We start from the raw sequence: 17,709 nt of genomic DNA on the forward strand, positions 1-17,709 counted from the left end.
CACAACTAGAAACTCCAAAACTAGGAACTCCACAACTAGAGACTCTACAACTACAAACTCCACAGATAGAAACACCACAACTTGAGACTTCGCATTTAGAAACACGGCAACTAGAAACTCCACAACTAGAAACTCTACAACTAGAAACTGCGCAACTAGAAACTCCACAGCTGGAAACTCCACAACTTTAGACTTTGCAACTAGAAACTCGGCAACTAGAAACTTCGCAACTAGAAACTCCACAACGAGAGACTCCATAACTAAAAACTCCACAACTAGAAACTCCACAACTGCAGACTCCACAACTACAGACTCCACAGCTAGAAACTCCGCAACTAGAAACTCTGCAACTAGAAACTTCACAACTAGAGACTCCACAACCGGGGACTCCACATCAAAAACTCCGCAACTAGAAACCCGACAACTAGAAACTCCACACCTATCAATTCCGCATCTTGAAACTCCACAACTAGAAACTCCACAACTAAAAACTCCACAACTAGAAACTCCAAACTAGAAAGTCTGCAGCTAGAAACTCCGCAACTAGAAACTCCACAGCTAGAAATTCCGCAACTAATAACTCTGCAACTAGAAACTCCGCAACTAGAAACTCCACAGCTAGAAAATCCACAAATAGAAACTCCACAACTAGAAACTCCACAACTACAGACTCCGCAACTAAAAAACTCCGCAACTAGAAACTCCACAACTAGAAACTCTGCAACTAGAAACTCCGCAAATAGAAACTCCACAGCTAGAAACTCCACAACTAGAAACTCCGCAACTAGAAACCCGACAACTACGAACCCTAAACTATGAATTCCCAACTAGAAACTCCACAACTAGAAACTCCACAACTTGACACTTCGCAACTAGAAACTCCTTAACTAAAAACTCCACAACTAGAGACTCCACAACTACAAACTCCACAACTAGAAACTCCACAACTAGAAGCTCCGCAACTGGAAACTCTACAGCTAAAAACTCCAAAACTTGAGACTTTGCAACTAGAAACTCGGCAACCAGAAACTCCACAACTAAAAACTCCACAACTAGAAACTCCACAGCTAGAAACTCCACAAATTGAGACTTTGCAACTAGAAACTCGGCAACCAGAAACTCACTAACTAGAAACTCCACAACTAGAAACGCCACAACTTGAAACACCACAACTAGAAACTCCGCACTTAAAAACTTCACAAATAGAAATTCCACTACTAGAAACTCTGCCACTAGAAACTCCGTAACTAGAAACTCCACAGCTAGAAAGTTCGCAACTAGAAACTCTGCAACTAGAAACTCCACAGCTAGAAAATCCACAAAGAGAAACTCCACAGCTAGAAACTTCACAACTACAGACTCCGCAATTAGAAAACTACGCAACTAGAAACTCCACAACTAGTACTCCACAACTAGAAACTCTGCAACTAGAAACTCCGCAACTAGAAACTCTACAGCTAGAAACTCCACAACTATAAACTCCACAACTAGAAACTCCGGAACTAGAGACTCCCCAACTAGAGCCTGCACAGCTAGAGACTCTGCAACTAGAAACTCCACAGCTAGAAACTCCGCAACTAGAAACTCCACAAATAGAGACTCCGCAACTAGAAAACTCCGCAACCAGAAACTCCACAACTAGAAACTCAAACACTAGAAACTCCACGACTAGAAACTCCGCAACTAGAAACTCCGCAAATAGAAACTCCACAGCTAGAAACGCCACAACTATAAACTCCACAACTAGAAACTCCAGAACTACAGAATCTACAGCTAGAAAATCCACAAATAGAAACTCCACAACTAGAGACTCTGCAACTAGAAACTCCACAGCTAGAAACTCCACAACTAGAAACTCCACAACTATAGACTCCGCAACTAGAAACTCCACAACTTGAAGCTCTGCAACACGAAACTCTGCAACTAGAAAATCCACAACTATAAACTCAAGTAGAAACTTCCCAACTAGAAACTACACAACTAGAAGCTCCGCAACTAGAAACTCCGCAACTAGAAAATCCACAAATAGAAACTTCACAACTAGAAACTCCACAACAGGAAACTCCACAACTAAAAACTCCACAACTAAAAACTCCACAACTAGAAACTCCACAACTAGAAACTCCATGACTAGAGATTCCATAAGTAGAAACTCCACAGCTATAATTTCAGCAACTAGAAATGCCACAACTAGAAACTCCACAACTAGGAACTCTGCAACTAGAAAATCTACAACTAGAAACTCGAAAACTAAAACTCCAACTAGAAACTCAACACCTAGAAACTCCGAAACCAGAAACTCCACAACTAGACACTCCAACACTAGAAACTCCACAACTAGGAACTCTACAACTAGAAACTCCACAGATAGAAACACCACAACTTGAGACTTCGCATTTAAAAACACGGCAACTAGAAACTCCACAACTAGAAACTCTACAACTAGAAACTCCGCAACTAGAAACTCCACAGCTGGAAACTCCACAACTTTAGACTTTGCAACTAGAAACTCGGCAACTAGAAACTTCGCAACTAGAAACTCCACAACGAGAGACTCCATAACTAAAAACTGCACAACTAGAAACTCCACAACTGCAGACTCCACAACTACAGACTCCACAACTAGAAACTCCGCAACTAGAAACTCTGCAACTAGAAACTTCACAACTAGAGACTCCACAACCAGGGACTCCACATCAAAAACTCCGCAACAAGAAACCCGACAACTAGAAACTCCACATCTAGAAACTCCACACCTATCGATTCCGCATCTTGAAACTCCACAACTAGAAACTCCACAACTAGAAACTCCACAACTAGAAAGTCTGCAGCTAGAAACTCCGCAACTAGAAACTCCACAGCTAGAAACTCCACAACTAGAAACTCCATGACTAGAAACTCCGCAACTAGAAACCCGACAACTACGAACCCTAAAACTACGAATTCCCAACTAGAAACTCCACAACTAGAAACTCCACAACTTGACACTTCGCAACCAGAAACTCCTTACCTAGAAACTCCACAACTAGAGACTCCACAACTACAAACTCCACAACTAGAAACTCCACAGCTAGAAGCTCCGCAACTGGAAACTCCACAGCTAAAAACTCCACAACTTGAGACTTTGCAACTAGAAACTCGGCAACCAGAAACTCCACAACTAGAAACTCCACAACTAGAAACTCCACAACTTGAAACACCACAACTAGCTTGTCCACAACTACAAATTTCACAACTAGAAACTCCACAACTAGAAACTCCACAACTAGAAACTCCACAACTAGAGACTCCACAATTAGAGATTCCACAACAAAAACTCCGCAACTAGAAACCCGACAACTAGAAACTCCATAACTAGAAACTCCACACCTATCAATTCCGCATCTTGAAACTCCACAACTAGAAACTTCACAACTAGAAACTCCACAACTAGAAACTCCGCAACTACAAACTCCACAACTAGAAACTCCACGACTAGAAACTCCACAACTTGAAACACCACAACTAGCTTGTCCACAACTACAAATTCCACAACTAGAAACTCCACAACTAGAAACTCCACAACTAGAAACTCCACAACTAGAGACTCCACAATTAGAGATTCCACAACAAAAACTCCGCAACTAGAAACCCGACAACTGGAAACTCCATAACTAGAAACTCCACACCTATCAATTCCGCATCTTGAAACTCCACAACTAGAAACTTCACAACTAGAAACTCCACAACTACAAACTCCGCAACTACAAACTCCACAACTAGAAACTCCACGACTAGAAACTCCTCAACTAGACACTCCACAACTAGAAACTCCACAACTAGGAACTCCACAACTAAAGACTCCACAACTAGAAACTCCACAGATAGAAGCACCACAACTTGAGACTTCGCATTTAGAAACACGGCAACTAGAAACTCACCAACTAGAAACTCCGCAACTAGAAACTCCACAGCTAGAAACTCCACAACTTGAAACACCATAACTAGATACTCCACAACTACAAATTCCAAAACTAGAAACTCCAGAACTAGAAACTCCACACCTATCAATTCCGCATCTTGAAACTCCCCAACTAGAAACTTCACAACTAGAAACTCCACAACTAGAAACTCCACAACTAGAAACTCCGCAACTACAAACTCCACAGCTACAAACTCCGCGACTAGAAACTCTGCAACTAGAAACTCCGCAACTAGAAACTCCACAACTAGGGACTCCACAACAAAAACTCCGCATCTACAAACCCGACAACTAGAAACTCCACAACTAGAAAATCCACAAATAGAAACTCCACAACTTGAAACACCACAACTAGATGCTCCACAACTACAGACTCCACAACTAGAAACTCTGCAACTAGAAACTCCACAAGTAGAGACTCCACAACTAGGGACTCCACAACAAAAACTCCGCATCTACAAACCCGACAACTACAAACTCCACAACTAGAAACTCCACAACCATGAACTCCTCAACTAGACACTCCACAACTAGAAACTCCACAACTAGGAACTCCACAACTAAATACTCCACAACTAGAAACTCCACAGATAGAAGCACCACAACTTGAGACTTCGCATTTAGAAACACGGCAACTAGAAACTCACCAACTAGAAACTCCACAACAAAAACTCCGCAACTACAAACTCGACAACTAGAAACTCCACAACTAGATGCTCCACACCTTTCAATTCCGCATCTTGAAACTCCACAACTAGAAACTCAACAACTAGAAACTCCGCACTTACAAACTTCACAAATAGAAACTCCACAACTAGAAACTCTGCCACTAGAAACTCCGTAACTAGAAACTCCACAGCTAAAAAGTTCGCAACTAGAAACTCTGCAACTAGAAACTCCACAGCTAGAAAATCCACAAAGAGAAACTCCACAGCTAGAAACTTCACAACTACAGACTCCGCAACCAGAAAACTCCGCAACCATAAACTCCACAACTAGTACTCCACAACTAGAAACTCTACAACTAGAAACTCCGCAACTAGAAACTCCACAGCTAGAAACTCCACAACTATAAACTCCACAACTAGAAACTTCGGAACTAGAGACTCCCCAACTAGAGCCTGCACAACTAGAGACTCTGCAACTAGAAACTCCACAGCTAGAAACTCCGCGACTAGAAACTCCACAACTAGAGACTCCGATACTAGAAAACTCCGCAACTAAAAACTCCACAACTAGAAACTCAAACACTAGAAACTCCACGACTAGAAACTCCGCAACTAGAAACTCCGCAAATAGAAACTCCACAGCTAGAAACGCCACAACTATGAACTCCACAACTAGAAACTCCAGAACTAGAGACTCTACAGCTAGAAAATTCACAAATAGAAACTCCACAACTAGAAACTCCACATCTAGAAACTCTGCAACTAGAAACTCCGCAACTAGAAACTCCACAGCTAGAAACTCCACAACTATAAACTCCACAACTAGAAACTTCAGAACTAGAGACTCCACAACTAGAGCCTGCACAACTAGAGACTCGGCAACTAGAAACTCCACAGCTAGAAACTCAACAACTATGGACTCCGCAACTAGAAACTCCACAACTTGAAGCTCTGCAACACGAAACTCTGCAACTAGAAAATACACAACTATAAACTCAAGTAGAAACTTCCCAACTAGAAACTACACAACTAGAAGCTCCGCAACTAGAAACTCCGCAACTAGAAAATCCACAAATAGAAACTTCACAACTACAAACTCCAAAACAGGAAACTCCACAACTAAAAACTCCACAACTAAAAACGCCACAACTAGAAACTCCATGACTAGAGATTCCATAGGTAGAAACTCCACAGCTATAATTTCAGCAACTAGAAATGCCACAACTAGAAACTCCACAACTAGGAACTCTGCAACTAGAAAATCTACAACTAGAAACTCGAAAACTAAAACTCCAACTAGAAACTCAACACCTAGAAACTCCGAAACCAGAAACTCCACAACTAGACACTCCACAACTAGAAACTCCAAAACTAGGAACTCCACAACTAGAGACTCTACAACCAGAAACTCCACAGATAGAAACACCACAACTTGAGACTTCGCATTTAGAAACACGGCAACTAGAAACTCCACAACTAGAAACTCTACAGCTAGAAACTGCGCAACTAGAAACTCCACAGCTGGAAACTCCACAACTTTAGACTTTGCAACTAGAAACTCGGCAACTAGAAACTTCGCAACTAGAAACTCCACAACGAGAGACTCCATAACTAAAAACTCCACAACTAGAAACTCCACAACTGCAGACTCCACAACTACAGACTCCACAGCTAGAAACTCCGCAACTAGAAACTCTGCAACTAGAAACTTCACAACTAGAGACTCCACAACCAGGGACTCCACATCAAAAACTCCGCAACTAGAAACCCGACAACTAGAAACTCCACACCTATCAATTCCGCATCTTGAAACTCCACAACTAGAAACTCCACAACTAAAAACTCCACAACTAGAAACTCCACAACTAGAAAGTCTGCAGCTAGAAACTCCGCAACTAGAAACTCCACAGCTAGAAACTCCACAACTAGAAACTCCATGACTAGAAACTCCGCAACTAGAAACCCGACAACTACGAACCCTAAAACTACGAATTCCCAACTAGAAACTTCACAACTAGAAACTCCACAACTTGACACTTCGCAACCAGAAACTCCTTACCTAGAAACTCCACAACTAGAGACTCCACAACTACAAACTCCACAACTAGAAACTCCACAGCTAGAAGCTCCGCAACTGGAAACTCCACAGCTAAAACTCCACAACTTGAGACTTTGCAACTAGAAACTCGGCAACCAGAAACTTCACAACTAGAAACTCCACAACTAGAAACTCCACAACTTGAAACACCACAACTAGCTTGTCCACAACTACAAATTCCACAACTAGAAACTCCACAACTAGAAACTCCACAACTAGAAACTCCACAACTAGAGACCCCACAATTAGAGATTCCACAACAAAAACTCCGCAACTAGAAACCCGACAACTAGAAACTCCATAACTAGAAACTCCACACCTATCAATTCCGCATCTTGAAACTCCACAACTAGAAACTTCACAACTAGAAACTCCACAACTAGAAACTCCGCAACTACAAACTCCACAACTAGAAACTCCACGACTAGAAACTCCTCAACTAGACACTCCACAACTAGAAACTCCACAACTAGGAACTCCACAACTAAAGACTCCACAACTAGAAACTCCACAGATAGAAGCACCACAACTTGAGACTTCGCATTTAGAAACACGGCAACTAGAAACTCACCAACTAGAAACTCCGCAACTAGAAACTCCACAGCTAGAAACTCCACAACTTGAAACACCACAACTAGATACTCCACAACTACAAATTCCGAAACTAGAAACTCCAGAACTAGAAACTCCACACCTATCAATTCCGCATCTTGAAACTCCCCAACTAGAAACTTCACAACTAGAAACTCCACAACTAGAAACTCCGCAACTACAAACTCCACAGCTACAAACTCCGCGACTAGAAACTCTGCAACTAGAAACTCCGCAACTAGAAACTCCACAACTAGGGACTCCACAACAAAAACTCCGCATCTACAAACCCGACAACTAGAAACTCCACAACTAGAAAATCCACAAATAGAAACTCCACAACTTGAAACACCACAACTAGATGCTCCACAACTACAGACTCCACAACTAGAAACTCTGCAACTAGAAACTCCACAACTAGAGACTCCACAACTAGGGACTCCACAACAAAAACTCCGCATCTACAAACCCGACAACTACAAACTCCACAACTAGAAACTCCACAACTAGGAACTCCTCAACTAGACACTCCACAACTAGAAACTCCACAACTAGGAACTCCACAACTAAAGACTCCACAACTAGAAACTCCACAGATAGAAGCACCACAACTTGAGACTTCGCATTTAGAAACACGGCAACTAGAAACTCACCAACTAGAAACTCCACAACAAAAACTCCGCAACTACAAACCCGACAACTAGAAACTCCACAACTAGATGCTCCACACCTTTCAATTCCGCATCTTGAAACTCCACAACTAGAAACTCCACAACTAGAAACTCAACAACTAGAAACTCCGCACTTACAAACTTCACAAATAGAAACTCCACAACTAGAAACTCTGCCACTAGAAACTCCGTAACTAGAAACTCCACAGCTAAAAAGTTCGCAACTAGAAACTCTGCAACTAGAAACTCCACAGCTAGAAAATCCACAAAGAGAAACTCCACAGCTAGAAACTTCACAACTACAGACTCCGCAACCAGAAAACTCCGCAACTAGAAACTCCACAACTAGTACTCCACAACTAGAAACTCTACAACTAGAAACTCCGCAACTAGAAACTCCACAGCTAGAAACTCCACAACTATAAACTCCACAACTAGAAACTTCGGAACTAGAGACTCCCCAACTAGAGCCTGCACAACTAGAGACTCTGCAACTAGAAACTCCACAGCTAGAAACTCCGCAACTAGAAACTCCACAACTAGAGACTCCGCAACTAGAAAACTCCGCAACTAAAAACTCCACAACTAGAAACTCAAACACTAGAAACTCCACGACTAGAAACTCCGCAACTAGAAACTCCGCAAATAGAAACTCCACAGCTAGAAACGCCACAACTAGAAACTCCGCAACTACAAACTCCACAACTAGAAACTCCACGACTAGAAACTCCACAACTAAAAACGCCACAACTAGAAACTCCATGAGTAGAGATTCCATAAGCAGAAACTCCACAGCTATAATTTCAGCAACTAGAAATGCCACAACTAGAAACTCCACAACTAGGAACTCTGCAACTAGAAAATCTACAACTAGAAACTCGAAAACTAAAACTCCAACTAGAAACTCAACACCTAGAAACTCCGAAACCAGAAACTCCACAACTAGACACTCCACAACTAGAAACTCCAAAACTAGGAACTCCACAACTAGAGACTCTACAACTACAAACTCCACAGATAGAAACACCACAACTTGAGACTTCGCATTTAGAAACACGGCAACTAGAAACTCCACAACTAGAAACTCTACAACTAGAAACTGCGCAACTAGAAACTCCACAGCTGGAAACTCCACAACTTTAGACTTTGCAACTAGAAACTCGGCAACTAGAAACTTCGCAACTAGAAACTCCACAACGAGAGACTCCATAACTAAAAACTCCACAACTAGAAACTCCACAACTGCAGACTCCACAACTACAGACTCCACAGCTAGAAACTCCGCAACTAGAAACTCTGCAACTAGAAACTTCACAACTAGAGACTCCACAACCGGGGACTCCACATCAAAAACTCCGCAACTAGAAACCCGACAACTAGAAACTCCACACCTATCAATTCCGCATCTTGAAACTCCACAACTAGAAACTCCACAACTAAAAACTCCACAACTAGAAACTCCAAACTAGAAAGTCTGCAGCTAGAAACTCCGCAACTAGAAACTCCACAGCTAGAAATTCCGCAACTAATAACTCTGCAACTAGAAACTCCGCAACTAGAAACTCCACAGCTAGAAAATCCACAAATAGAAACTCCACAACTAGAAACTCCACAACTACAGACTCCGCAACTAGAAAACTCCGCAACTAGAAACTCCACAACTAGAAACTCTGCAACTAGAAACTCCGCAAATAGAAACTCCACAGCTAGAAACTCCACAACTAGAAACTCCGCAACTAGAAACCCGACAACTACGAACCCTAAACTATGAATTCCCAACTAGAAACTCCACAACTAGAAACTCCACAACTTGACACTTCGCAACTAGAAACTCCTTAACTAAAAACTCCAGAACTAGAGACTCCACAACTACAAACTCCACAACTAGAAACTCCACAACTAGAAGCTCCGCAACTGGAAACTCTACAGCTAAAAACTCCAAAACTTGAGACTTTGCAACTAGAAACTCGGCAACCAGAAACTCCACAACTAAAAACTCCACAACTAGAAACTCCACAGCTAGAAACTCCACAAATTGAGACTTTGCAACTAGAAACTCGGCAACCAGAAACTCACTAACTAGAAACTCCACAACTAGAAACGCCACAACTTGAAACACCACAACTAGAAACTCCGCACTTAAAAACTTCACAAATAGAAATTCCACTACTAGAAACTCTGCCACTAGAAACTCCGTAACTAGAAACTCCACAGCTAGAAAGTTCGCAACTAGAAACTCTGCAACTAGAAACTCCACAGCTAGAAAATCCACAAAGAGAAACTCCACAGCTAGAAACTTCACAACTATAGACTCCGCAATTAGAAAACTACGCAACTAGAAACTCCACAACTAGTACTCCACAACTAGAAACTCTGCAACTAGAAACTCCGCAACTAGAAACTCTACAGCTAGAAACTCCACAACTATAAACTCCACAACTAGAAACTCCGGAACTAGAGACTCCCCAACTAGAGCCTGCACAGCTAGAGACTCTGCAACTAGAAACTCCACAGCTAGAAACTCCGCAACTAGAAACTCCACAAATAGAGACTCCGCAACTAGAAAACTCCGCAACTAAAAACTCCACAACTAGAAACTCAAACACTAGAAACTCCACGACTAGAAACTCCGCAACTAGAAACTCCGCAAATAGAAACTCCACAGCTAGAAACGCCACAACTATAAACTCCACAACTAGAAACTCCAGAACTACAGAATCTACAGCTAGAAAATCCACAAATAGAAACTCCACAACTAGAGACTCTGCAACTAGAAACTCCACAGCTAGAAACTCCACAACTAGAAACTCCACAACTATAGACTCCGCAACTAGAAACTCCACAACTTGAAGCTCTGCAACACGAAACTCTGCAACTAGAAAATCCACAACTATAAACTCAAGTAGAAACTTCCCAACTAGAAACTACACAACTAGAAGCTCCGCAACTAGAAACTCCGCAACTAGAAAATCCACAAATAGAAACTTCACAACTAGAAACTCCACAACAGGAAACTCCACAACTAAAAACTCCACAACTAAAAACTCCACAACTAGAAACTCCACAACTAGAAACTCCATGACTAGAGATTCCATAAGTAGAAACTCCACAGCTATAATTTCAGCAACATAAATGCCACAACTAGAAACTCCACAACTAGGAACTCTGCAACTAGAAAATCTACAACTAGAAACTCGAAAACTAAAACTCCAACTAGAAACTCAACACCTAGAAACTCCGAAACCAGAAACTCCACAACTAGACACTCCAACACTAGAAACTCCACAACTAGGAACTTTACAACTAGAAACTCCACAGATAGAAACACCACAACTTGAGACTTCGCATTTAAAAACACGGCAACTAGAAACTCCACAACTAGAAACTCTACAACTAGAAACTCCGCAACTAGAAACTCCACAGCTGGAAACTCCACAACTTTAGACTTTGCAACTAGAAACTCGGCAACTAGAAACTTCGCAACTAGAAACTCCACAACGAGAGACTCCATAACTAAAAACTGCACAAATAGAAACTCCACAACTGCAGACTCCACAACTACAGACTCCACAACTAGAAACTCCGCAACTAGAAACTCTGCAACTAGAAACTTCACAACTAGAGACTCCACAACCAGGGACTCCACATCAAAAACTCCGCAACAAGAAACCCGACAACTAGAAACTCCACATCTAGAAACTCCACACCTATCGATTCCGCATCTTGAAACTCCACAACTAGAAACTCCACAACTAGAAACTCCACAACTAGAAAGTCTGCAGCTAGAAACTCCGCAACTAGAAACTCCACAGCTAGAAACTCCACAACTAGAAACTCCATGACTAGAAACTCCGCAACTAGAAACCCGACAACTACGAACCCTAAAACTACGAATTCCCAACTAGAAACTCCACAACTAGAAACTCCACAACTTGACACTTCGCAACCAGAAACTCCTTACCTAGAAACTCCACAACTAGAGACTCCACAACTACAAACTCCACAACTAGAAACTCCACAGCTAGAAGCTCCGCAACTGGAAACTCCACAGCTAAAAACTCCACAACTTGAGACTTTGCAACTAGAAACTCGGCAACCAGAAACTCCACAACTAGAAACTCCACAACTAGAAACTCCACAACTTGAAACACCACAACTAGCTTGTCCACAACTACAAATTCCACAACTAGAAACTCCACAACTAGAAACTCCACAACTAGAAACTCCACAACTAGAGACTCCACAATTAGAGATTGCACAACAAAAACTCCGCAACTAGAAACCCGACAACTAGAAACTCCATAACTAGAAACTCCACACCTATCAATTCCGCATCTTGAAACTCCACAACTAGAAACTTCACAACTAGAAACTCCACAACTAGAAACTCCGCAACTACAAACTCCACAACTAGAAACTCCACGACTAGAAACTCCACAACTTGAAACACCACAACTAGCTTGTCCACAACTACAAATTCCACAACTAGAAACTCCACAACTAGAAACTCCACAACTAGAAACTCCACAACTAGAGACTCCACAATTAGAGATTCCACAACAAAAACTCCGCAACTAGAAACCCGACAACTAGAAACTCCATAACTAGAAACTCCACACCTATCAATTCCGCATCTTGAAACTCCACAACTAGAAACTTCACAACTAGAAACTCCACAACTACAAACTCCGCAACTACAAACTCCACAACTAGAAACTCCACGACTAGAAACTCCTCAACTAGACACTCCACAACTAGAAACTCCACAACTAGGAACTCCACAACTAAAGACTCCACAACTAGAAACTCCACAGATAGAAGCACCACAACTTGAGACTTCGCATTTAGAAACACGGCAACTAGAAACTCACCAACTAGTAACTCCGCAACTAGAAACTCCACAGCTAGAAACTCCACAACTTGAAACACCACAACTAGATACTCCACAACTACAAATTCCAAAACTAGAAACTCCAGAACTATAAACTCCACACCTATCAATTCCGCATCTTGAAACTCCCCAACTAGAAACTTCACAACTAGAAACTCCACAACTAGAAACTCCACAACTAGAAACTCCGCAACTACAAACTCCACAGCTACAAACTCCGCGACTAGAAACTCTGCAACTAGAAACTCCGCAACTAGAAACTCCACAACTAGGGAATCCACAACAAAAACTCCGCATCTACAAACCCGACAACTGGAAACTCCACAACTAGAAAATCCACAAATAGAAACTCCACAACTTGAAACACCACAACTAGATGCTCCACAACTACAGACTCCACAACTAGAAACTCTGCAACTAGAAACTCCACAACTAGAGACTCCACAACTAGGGACTCCACAACAAAAACTCCGCATCTAGAAACCCGACAACTACAAACTCCACAACTAGAAACTCCACAACTAGGAACTCCTCAACTAGACACTCCACAACTAGAAACTCCACAACTAGGAACTCCACAACTAAATACTCCACAACTAGAAACTCCACAGATAGAAGCACCACAACTTGAGACTTCGCATTTAGAAACACGGCAACTAGAAACTCACCAACTAGAAACTCCACAACAAAAACTCCGCAACTACAAACTCGACAACTAGAAACTCCACAACTAGATGCTCCACAACTTTCAATTCCGCATCTTGAAACTCCACAACTAGAAACTCAACAACTAGAAACTCCGCACTTACAAACTTCACAAATAGAAACTCCACAACTAGAAACTCTGCCACTAGAAACTCCGTAACTAGAAACTCCACAGCTAAAAAGTTCGCAACTAGAAACTCTGCAACTAGAAACTCCACAGCTAGAAAATCCACAAAGACAAACTCCACAGCTAGAAACTTCACAACTACAGACTCCGCAACCAGAAAACTCCGCAACCATAAACTCCACAACTAGTACTCCACAACTAGAAACTCTACAACTAGAAACTCCGCAACTAGAAACTCCACAGCTAGAAACTCCACAACTATAAACTCCACAACTAGAAACTTCGGAACTAGAGACTCCCCAACTAGAGCCTGCACAACTAGAGACTCTGCAACTAGAAACGCCGCAGCTAGAAACTCCGCGACTAGAAACTCCACAACTAGAGACTCCGCAACTAGAAAACTCCGCAACTAAAAACTCCACAACTAGAAACTCAAACACTAGAAACTCCACGACTAGAAACTCCGCAACTAGAAACTCCGCAAATAGAAACTCCACAGCTAGAAACGCCACAACTATGAACTCCACAACTAGAAACTCCAGAACTAGAGACTCTACAGCTAGAAAATTCACAAATAGAAACTCCACAACTAGAAACTCCACATCTAGAAACTCTGCAACTAGAAACTCCGCAACTAGAAACTCCACAGCTAGAAACTCCACAACTATAAACTCCACAACTAGAAACTTCAGAACTAGAGACTCCACAACTAGAGCCTGCACAACTAGAGACTCGGCAACTAGAAACTCCACAGCTAGAAACTCCACAACTATGGACTCCGCAACTAGAAACTCCACAACTTGAAGCTCTGCAACACGAAACTCTGCAACTAGAAAATACACAACTATAAACTCAAGTAGAAACTTCCCAACTAGAAACTACACAACTAGAAGCTCCGCAACTAGAAACTCCGCAACTAGAAAATCCACAAATAGAAACTTCACAACTACAAACTCCAAAACAGGAAACTCCACAACTAAAAACTCCACAACTAAAAACGCCACAACTAGAAACTCCATGACTAGAGATTCCATAAGTAGAAACTCCACAGCTATAATTTCAGCAACTAGAAATGCCACAACTAGAAACTCCACAACTAGGAACTCTGCAACTAGAAAATCTACAACTAGAAACTCGAAAACTAAAACTCCAACTAGAAACTCAACACCTAGAAACTCCGAAACCAGAAACTCCACAACTAGACACTCCACAACTAGAAACTCCAAAACCAGGAACTCCACAACTAGAGACTCTACAACCAGAAACTCCACAGATAGAAACACCACAACTTGAGACTTCGCATTTAGAAACACGGCAACTAGAAACTCCACAACTAGAAACTCTACAGCTAGAAACTGCGCAACTAGAAACTCCACAGCTGGAAACTCCACAACTTTAGACTTTGCAACTAGAAACTCGGCAACTAGAAACTTCGCAACTAGAAACTCCACAACGAGAGACTCCATAACTAAAAACTCCACAACTAGAAACTCCACAACTGCAGACTCCACAACTACAGACTCCACAGCTAGAAACTCCGCAACTAGAAACTCTGCAACTAGAAACTTCACAACTAGAGACTCCACAACCAGGGACTCCACATCAAAAACTCCGCAACTAGAAACCCGACAACTAGAAACTCCACACCTATCAATTCCGCATCTTGAAACTCCACAACTAGAAACTCCACAACTAAAAACTCCACAACTAGAAACTCCACAACTAGAAAGTCTGCAGCTAGAAACTCCGCAACTAGAAACTCCACAGCTAGAAACTCCACAACTAGAAACTCCATGACTAGAAACTCCGCAACTAGAAACCCGACAACTACGAACCCTAAAACTACGAATTCCCAACTAGAAACTTCACAACTAGAAACTCCACAACTTGACACTTCGCAACCAGAAACTCCTTACCTAGAAACTCCACAACTAGAGACTCCACAACTACAAACTCCACAACTAGAAACTCCACAGCTAGAAGCTCCGCAACTGGAAACTCCACAGCTAAAAACTCCACAACTTGAGACTTTGCAACTAGAAACTCGGCAACCAGAAACTCCACAACTAGAAACTCCACAACTAGAAACTCCACAACTTGAAACACCACAACTAGCTTGTCCACAACTACAAATTCCACAACTAGAAACTCCACAACTAGAAACTCCACAACTAGAAACTCCACAACTAGAGACCCCACAATTAGAGATTCCACAACAAAAACTCCGCAACTAGAAACCCGACAACTAGAAACTCCATAACTAGAAACTCCACACCTATCAATTCCGCATCTTGAAACTCCACAACTAGAAACTTCACAACTAGAAACTCCACAACTAGAAACTCCGCAACTACAAACTCCACAACTAGAAACTCCACGACTAGAAACTCCTCAACTAGACACTCCACAACTAGTAACTCCACAACTAGGAACTCCACAACTAAAGACTCCACAACTAGAAACTCCACAGATAGAAGCACCACAACTTGAGACTTCGCATTTAGAAACACGGCAACTAGAAACTCACCAACTAGAAACTCCGCAACTAGAAACTCCACAGCTAGAAACTCCACAACTTGAAACACCACAACTAGATACTCCACAACTACAAATTCCGAAACTAGAAACTCCAGAACTAGAAACTCCACACCTATCAATTCCGCATCTTGAAACTCCCCAACTAGAAACTTCACAACTAGAAACTCCACAACTAGAAACTCCACAACTAGAAACTCCGCAACTACAAACTCCACAGCTACAAACTCCGCGACTAGAAACTCTGCAACTAGAAACTCCGCAACTAGAAACTCCACAACTAGGGACTCCACAACAAAAACTCCGCATCTACAAACCCGACAACTAGAAACTCCACAACTAGAAAATCCACAAATAGAAACTCCACAACTTGAAACACCACAACTAGATGCTCCACAACTACAGACTCCACAACTAGAAACTCTGCAACTAGAAACTCCACAACTAGAGACTCCACAACTAGGGACTCCACAACAAAAACTCCGCATCTACAAACCCGACAACTACAAACTCCACAACTAGAAACTCCACAACTAGGAACTCCTCAACTAGACACTCCACAACTAGAAACTCCACAACTAGGAACTCCACAACTAAAGACTCCACAACTAGAAACTCCACAGATAGAAGCACCACAACTTGAGACTTCGCATTTAGAAACACGGCAACTAGAAACTCACCAACTAGAAACTCCACAACAAAAACTCCGCAACTACAAACCCGACAACTAGAAACTCCACAACTAGATGCTCCACACCTTTCAATTCCGCATCTTGAAACTCCACAACTAGAAACTCCACAACTAGAAACTCAACAACTAGAAACTCCGCACTTACAAACTTCACAAATAGAAACTCCACAACTAGAAACTCTGCCACTAGAAACTCCGTAACTAGAAACTCCACAGCTAAAAAGTTCGCAACTAGAAACTCTGCAACTAGAAACTCCACAGCTAGAAAATCCACAAAGAGAAACTCCACAGCTAGAAACTTCACAACTACAGACTCCGCAACCAGAAAACTCCGCAACTAGAAACTCCACAACTAGTACTCCACAACTAGAAACTCTACAACTAGAAACTCCGCAACTATAAACTCCACAGCTAGAAACTCCACAACTATAAACTCCACAACTAGAAACTTCGGAACTAGAGACTCCCCAACTAGAGCCTGCACAACTAGAGACTCTGCAACTAGAAACTCCACAGCTAGAAACTCCGCAACTAGAAACTCCACAACTAGAGACTCCGCAACTAGAAAACTCCGCAACTAAAAACTCCACAACTAGAAACTCAAACACTAGAAACTCCACGACTAGAAACTCCGCAACTAGAAACTCCGCAAATAGAAACTCCACAGCTAGAAACGCCACAACTATGAACTCCACAACTAGAAACTCCAGAACTAGAGACTCTACAGCTAGAAAATTCACAAATAGAAACTCCACAACTAGAAACTCCACA

Source organism: Rhipicephalus microplus, chromosome 8 (assembly GCF_043290135.1).
Source record: "Rhipicephalus microplus isolate Deutch F79 chromosome 8, USDA_Rmic, whole genome shotgun sequence".
Classification (NCBI taxonomy): Eukaryota; Metazoa; Arthropoda; class Arachnida; order Ixodida; family Ixodidae; genus Rhipicephalus; species Rhipicephalus microplus.